Raw genomic sequence first — 7,935 nt, 5'->3', positions numbered from 1 at the left:
TGTGAGCCTTTGCTGTTTGTTGAAATCCCTCTGCTGCAGAGTATCCGAAAAAGCTGTAGAAAGCAGTAGTGGAGGCAGACCCTCCCTGCCCTGCAGCAGTGCAATGCAGCAGAGATGGTTGTGGGTCAGCGAAGTCTTTTGGGGAAATTTAGCAAACCTCCCTCTTCCCACCCTGTGGCATTTTACAGAGCTAAAAAGGATTTCCAAGGAAAAAAAAATATTTTTCCTTGACCTGGTTTAAATCTACTGATTTACTAATGCTTTTCTAGGAGTTTGGCATTTTGTTATCCCCAAGTGTTTAACTGAAATAAAAAAATCCTTAAACCTGCTGGTTGTGTTTATAAAATTTCCCTAAACAGTGTATGTAACCAGTACTGCTCATGTGAGCGAAGAATACCACGCAGCATCTCATCGTCCGGGCATCCTGTTCCCGTGGGAAGGGAAGAGACACGAGAAAATGGAAAAATTCCTGCAAAACAAGGATACCAGCCACCTGGACTGAGCAAGTGAGTCGTAGGTGGCCTTGGGAAAGTTCCTTAAACGTAATAAAATTGATGCGGGACTGGTCTGAGCTGCTCCAGAAAGCCTGGGAAGGGAATGCTGGGGGACAGCTCCTGTGACAGTCCCTCAGTGGCTGCTGGCACGTCAGATGATAGCTTTAGGATAGATTTAGGATCTCACCTCTGTGTGGGAAGGGCTGGATTCTGGTTCACTGACTGACACTGGGCACACTGGTGTGAGTAAGGCTTGAGAAGAAATTGTAGAATGGCTGTAATGCTGCTAATAAGGCAGAAAAAAAGCTCGTGGGGATCTGGGCAGACTGGGAGGAATATGAGTGGAGAGGTTCAGTGCTTAGCCATGGTAAGCCTGCCTGGCCTTGGCCCTTCGTCTCACTGTGTGCTTGCCATGGCCCTGTGCCCTTCCCCACGTTGGCTGAAAGATATGTGTATTTTTCAATGTATTCATTTAAAATGTAGGTCAAAATCCTACTCCAGAGCGAGCCAACCCTGCCGTTTGTGCTGACTGCTCTGGGACTGGGCATGGCCCAGCTGAGCACCTTTTAGGGCACAGAGGGAATAGGTCTCGATGGCACAAGTGGCAGTGTTACTATGACTTATGGGGACAAGGCAGAAAATCACAGTTCCTTGCTCCCACAGCTCTGCTTGATCCTTGAAGGAGAAAAGGACCAGGACTGATGGAAAAATTAACTGCGTATGTCCCAACTGGAATGAGCTTTGAGAGCCTGGAAAGATGGAGGGGCCCGAGATGCATGGGAGTCCTCTTCTGATGTAACGCCCAGGGCCAGATCCTGCCTGGTGCTGAGTCCTCTGTTCCTGGCAGGAGAGATGAGCCACTTCCTAGGCTGAAGCCTAAAAGTCTGAAAAGAAGCAATAGAATATTTATGGCTGTGTCCTGACAGCTTTTTCTATTCTCCGGGCTGTTTCCGGTGATTTTACGCTCCACTAGGTGGTCAAAGAGGCTCCTCTGGAGAGCTATTAAAGCGTATTTAATCCATAGAGGTGTTTTGCTGATTGCGGAGGAAAATCACCCTGCCGTGAATGGGAAGCAAATTGTGTCCTTGAGGGGGCTGGAGAGAGCACGAAGAGATCTCCTGCCCCTTTGGGCTTGCATTAACCTTGCTTTAATCAGAGCTTCTCAAGGTGCCGGGGTCCTCAGGTGTTCAGCCAGTTGTTCAGCTCTCTCAGACCCCAGGGCAGGGGACCGGGAGTGCTTTTTCTTTTGAAGGCACCAACTGCAGCACACAGCTGGAGCAGGTGGGAAAGAAAGAAAGACTTCCAGGAACAGTCCAGGACAGACCACAAACCCTTCACTGAAATCCTCCCTGGCTGCCAGTGGATTCTGGACCTGGGTTTGGGTGATGTCTGATTTACATCACACAGCAGGAATTTGCTGGTGTATTTAACAGCCCACAGGCTCCTGCTGCCTTACACAGAGGAGAGGATTGCCCTGCCTGCAGCTGTCTCTGCCAGGCTCCTTGCCCTGTTTCTCCACCACCCCGTTATAACTGCACACACACACAGGATACATCACCACCTATGCTTGCTCTGCACACCTACACCTCTGTGCAGCTCTCCTGCCCTGCTTTCTGTGTCTCTCCCTTCTCCTCTCTTTCTCCCTTATTCAGCATTGCTATCAAGTGACCCTCCATGATACTCTTGGCAGAACCAATTGATTTTTCTTGCCCCCAGGAGCTTGCAGGACAAACAGCTGCTCTATTGATCACCAACACTATGCTGCAAGTAGCACACCCGCATCCCCTGTCCTGGCAGCTGCTCCTGCTGGCGTTGAACATGGCAGCTGTAGAGATGACATGCAGAGAACAGCCCTCCGCAGTCCTCGTGGGCTTGGAAGAGCTGCACTCATGGCTGCCGAATGCAGAGAACGTAGGCTTGGCAAAGCAGGACTGGCCAGGTCGTGTAGGGGCTGAAAGGATGCTGTAAATGTCAGGGATACACGTTGGTGCTGGCAGACACGGAGCTCTGGGTGGTGGGTAGGGAGACACCATGCTCCTGTGGTCCTTGAGTGCCAGCTGTGTCCCTCGGTGTCTGTATCACCCTCGTATAAAGGAAAGATTAAACAAAAATTAAGTCAATTGAGGGACTAACACCCATCTGTCCCTCATCTCCATCTTTCACTGATGCCCCTACCTGGAAAAGGCAGCTGAAGCGTCTGAAGAGGCTCAGAAGACAGCCACCAGAAAGTCTGACCGTGGAAGGATGCCTCATAGGAAGAGTCATTTAATTTTTTTTTTTTGGAATGCAGGAATGCATTGCTGTTTACAAATACCTTTTCTGGGACAAAGAAAAAAAAAATCTGGCATTGTGGGGTGTAGTAATCTGTTAGACAAAGACAAAGCAAATATCCGTGGTTGGAATGTGACGCTGCAGAGACAAAGAAGGTGCTTTATCTTTTGTAAATGTCAGAGAAATGTTGGAGCAAAACTGGAGGGTTGTCTAAAAAAGGGCTTAAAAACCCCCAAAGAAACCCTAAAAAGGGGTTCCAGTTTAAAAGGGCTGATGCTGGGATGATTGCATGAGGCTTTCTAGTCTCTGGTAGGCATGCAGTAACCTTAAGAAGAACTCCTGGAGGCTTCCAAGTCCTGCCAACTGTGGGAGGCAGCAGGGCTTTTGTGCCCAATTTTGATGTTGCGTGGATTTATATACCCTCCAGTACTTGCTGAAACCTCTGCAGGCCAGGTACGGTGTTAGCAGTGGCAGAACTGTTAGGATTGTATAGATAAGCCACCCAATAATTTGCTTTAATTATGACAATACCGATTTGTTTGCTTTACGCAGTGTTTGTCATAGGATGAAACATGGTTACCAAAATTATCGTGTAGACTGGTTTGTGTATAATAGCAGGCCAAGAGGTTAGAAGAGGAAGGGTTTCCGGGTTGGGTAGGAGGCACAAAGTAAAGCTACCAGATAAACAAACCATAACTTCTGTCAAGAGCCTATCAACAGATTCCCACCACATGTGCTGCAAACGGGCAGCTGTATGGAGGAGTCCGTCTGTACCAGCGTCTTGAGCACCGCCGTGTTTTCCAAGTGGTGCTGGCAGGACGGCATTTCCAACTCTAAATAATATCAATCAAGAGAGGCCTGCCCTTGGGAACCGGGATTTGGGCAGTGTCTGAGCTCTCCAAAACGTCAAGGGGCTGGATACAGGGCTTTGGTGTAAGCTGCTGTCTAACGAGCCTCATGAATGAATTTATAGGGGTCCTTCTCTGGCTGGAGAGGTGCTGCCTGTGAGATCAAAGGAAGGATGAGCCAACTTCTGGGCTCCGGCCCAAGGCTTTTGTTCCATGCCCTGCTCTGATATGGACTTCCCCTGGGCAAATCTCTTGGGGGAATCTGTATAACTCGCTTGCAGCAATCTTTTCTTCCCCTGTAGAGATGAACAACCATTTCTAGGCCTGTTTTAGACATCTGCTTTTGGAGGAGATGGAAGTAAAGCCACTGCGAGTAAAATCTTGGGTAGTATTTTGAGGTGCTTTAACCAGGTAAAGGAAATTTTGCTTGGTTGCTTTAAAGTCATGTCAGGAAAGTCCTGTTAGGGTTTACTGAGGTACCAAGGGGCATACTAAGGGTCTGCTGCAAGGGAGAGAGGAGAGGAGTTCTCAAAAATGCCTCTTGTGGGGCTGGAGCTCAGACTAGTGCTTGCTCTTTGGCGCTGCCCACTGAAAAGAGCAAAGGTGACATGGCTGGAGAAGGAGATATGTTTGGACTAGAGCTCTCGATTGACCTTTTGACAAAATAAAACCTATTCCAGCAGATCTGCCCATTCATGGTGCATTGTACATCTCTACATGGCTGTCAGCTGGTGTTTGCGTATACATCCCCTCATGATCCGTAAAGGAACCAAACTGGATCACATTTGCCCATAAAGGCATAGCACTGCAGTCCATTCTGACCTCTACCCACATTTATCTACAATAAGCTTCAAGTGAGCTCTCCAGAAAACTCCCTGAAGTGACTCCATTTCTTCCTTACAAGAGGCTTACGTGCTGTCACGTACCTACTTGATCACATCTTGTAGTCAAGAGCACAACACTCAAAGAAAATCAGCAATTCATGCCCCATTCATCCTTATTACTGCAGGTGCAAGTCAGATGCTGAGGGGGTTTTACCCAGCTGGGCAGCTGAGCTCCACCACAGCCGCTCTCTCATTCCCCATCCTCAAAGCGAAAGGGGGAGAAAATACGATGGGAAGGGCTCAGGGGTTGAGATAAGGACAGGGAGATCGCTCAACAATTACCATCACGGGCAAAACAGACTCAGTGTAGGGAGATTAATGAAATTTATTGCCTATGACTAGCAGACTAGAGCAGTGAGAAACTCAAAACAAACTAAAAACACCTTTCCCCTCCATCCACTCCCTTCCACCTCCTCCTCACAAACAGTGCAGGGGAACAGGGAATGGGGGCTGCAGTCAGTCCCTGAAGCTTCACCTCCGCCGCTCCTTTATGGCGTGGGCTGCCCACAGGCAGCAGCTCTTCAACAACTGCTCCCACACGGCTCCGTCCCACGGGGTCCATCCCCCAGGAGCAAACTGCTCCAGCACGGGTCCCCCACGGGCGGCAGCTCCCCCCAGACCCCCTGCTCCTGCGTGGGCTCCTCTCCACGGGCTGCAGCTCCGGCCCGGGGCCTGCTCCTGCGGGGGCTCTCCATGGGCCGCAGCCTCCTCCAGGCCACATCCACCTGCTCCACCGGGGGCTCCTCCACGGGCTGCAGCGTGGAGATCTGCTCCGTGTGGGACCCGTGGGCTGCAGGGGGACAGCCTGCTCCACCAGGGGCCTCTCCACAGGCCGCAGGGGAACTGCTGCTGCGTGCCTGGAGCACCTCCTGCCCTCCTGCTGCACTCACCTTGGGGCTGCAGGGCTGCTTCTCTCCACATTTCCTCACTCCTTTATCTCCCAGCTGCTGTTGTGCAGCAGTTTTTTGTTTTTATTTTTTCCCTTTCTTACCTCTGCTTTCCCAGAGGCCCAACCAACGTCACTCATGGCTCGGCTCTAGTCAGCGGCAGGTCCTTTTTGGAGCTGGCTCTGATCTAACATGGGGCAACTTCTGGGCTCATCTCACAGAGACCACACCATCAGCCCTCCTGCTACCAAAACTTGCCACGTAAACCCAGTACACGTGCTTCTCCACCTTATCCCATTGTTACATTTCTCCTTGAGGTCCTAGACATGTTCCATTTTTTTGGTGAGCTGTTGCCAAGGCGGCCTTACATTGTCAAGACAACGAGGAAAGCAGACCAGAAAGGGCTGCCAGTAGTTTAATTTCCCACTGTTAATAGAATTTAATCTAAACATCAATGGCAAATGTTTACCTTTGCTTTTCTGTGGCCTGGTGTTGAAAGGTGACGGACAGCACTCTGCCCTTCCTAATACGAAGACGTGGGTTTAATAAGGCAAATATAAGGGGACAGGAGCTGGGAGAGGGCTACTTACTTTCTGGTTGGGGTGGTAGAAGCTCCTTTCTGCGAGTTTTTGCTGAGACTGCCATGAGGTGAAGGTTTCTCCTACACATAAACTTGGCTTTATTTAATCTGAGATGCTCTTTTCTGATGCATGGGGAGCTGGAAAGGGCAGCCCTGTGTTGAGCAGTTAGCTCTACATATGGCTGTGAAAGAAAAGTAAAATCACTTGTGATAGAAATCAAACCCGTACCTAAATTAATCTGAGCTCTGACGCTGCAGTCAAACAGCCTGAAGAAGGATAGTCTTGTGAATTAAGGCCTTGATATCCTGCCAGCACTGGCAGATTGCAAAAATGCTTAGGAAATTTCATGTCTCTGCCAGTGAAGTTTGGGTGCTTTTTGTAGCATCTGCTGGGTATAGGGGAGGGATGGAGCCAGACCTGAGCAATGCCAGTTCTTCACCCAGGGTAAAGGACTCTGCTGGTCCAATGTCCTCGTCTCAGCTTGGTATTGAACTGCTGTGTTTATGACTATATGGAAGGCCAGCAGTCAGCAGAGGAAAAAAAGAGCCTGAACAGCTTAGAGAGCAGATGACTTGTGGCTACATGTCCTGTGATAGAAAAAGACAGGCTGGCAGAGCTGGGGTCTGATCTCTGGGTAAGGCCTGGAGACCCGGGGACATGCAGGACAAGGCAAAAGGCAGGAGGGAACAGGATGGAGCAGGCTGGGGTCTTGAGGAGAAGGAATTGCACAGGGTGAAGAAGGGATCAGAGAGATGGGGAGGGAATATTGCAGGGGATTTTCTCCCTTGTTTCCCCTATCAGATCCCGGTAGACAAACAGTACCCCCTGCAAAGCACTGAGGTACTATGGTGACGTGACCACTCGTTTCCCATGCTCTTGGACCTGCTGCAATATCCCACTCTGCCTGTGCCTGGGGTGCCCCGTGGGGCACGAGACACGTGCTGTGATGGTGGTATTCCAGGTGGCACCATCCAGCAGAAACATAACCCAGCACTTCCCTTGGCAATCCTGCTCATCGCTTAACCAGTATATACAAGATGGATGCTGCTACTAGCCCATGGGCACACGTGGCATACCAGGTCCCTGCCTGTACCCCCTGCACCCTTTTTCCGTGGGTGTGGGGGACAAAAGCCCTCTTCATCTTTCCCAGCACACGGGAGCCCAACCTGTCCTCTACCCCAAGAACAAAACAGCTCAGACCGCTGCGGGGAGATCACTCTTGTCCCTTTGCTGGGCCTCACCTTGGGAAGAGGGTACAGTGCTCTGCTTTTAGGCTTTTTCTTCCTTAAATGGGAGTCTTCCAGCTCTGATCCAAGCACTGGAATCCTCCCCAGAGCTCCTGTTTCAGGACTAGCGATGCCCTGATGGGGAAAAGCAAGCCAAGCCCTCCCTAGTTTTCCTGTGTCATCCTATGCTGAATATCAGTTCCCCGTGTTCCCTGGCCGCTTTCCCTCCATTAGCTTCCTCGTCCTTGTTCTCACCAGCCCTCCCCTCTACCGAGCTCCACTTGTTTAACCCATCTTTGCCCTCTCCTTCCCTTCCTCTGCTAATTCTTTGTCTGGGGCTCTGGTTTGTCTGCGATGTCATCCTCATCTTGCCCTGCCCTGGAGCAGCTGTGAGCATCAGACCTGCCTTCTCCTCCCAGATCCTTCCCCTGGTGACTCCTGCATTACAACTGGAAGGAGGCAGCCAACAGGGACATCGTCAATGCAGGCAGCACGTCCTGGTTAGCCGTAATATGGGCAATTCCACTTCCCCGAACTTTCCTGTAAGTCAGGCTTGCACCTGCTAGCAATACTCAGTAATGCTGATTTGGAGGACTAACGAGACTCTTGTGCTCCCATCTGAGGGGCAGCAAAACCCAGAGGGATGAACAGGAGGGAAGAAATCGCCTTCAAGCAGCGCTGTGCTGGTTCCCCTTTGCAGTTGTCAAGGCGGTTGTGGAGCAGGGGCAGAGCTTGCTCAGAGCC

Source organism: Anser anser (genome assembly GCF_964211835.1).
Source record: "Anser anser genome assembly, chromosome: 2".
NCBI classification, from domain to species: domain Eukaryota; kingdom Metazoa; phylum Chordata; class Aves; order Anseriformes; family Anatidae; genus Anser; species Anser anser.
Note: the sequence above shows the minus strand (reverse complement) of the source record.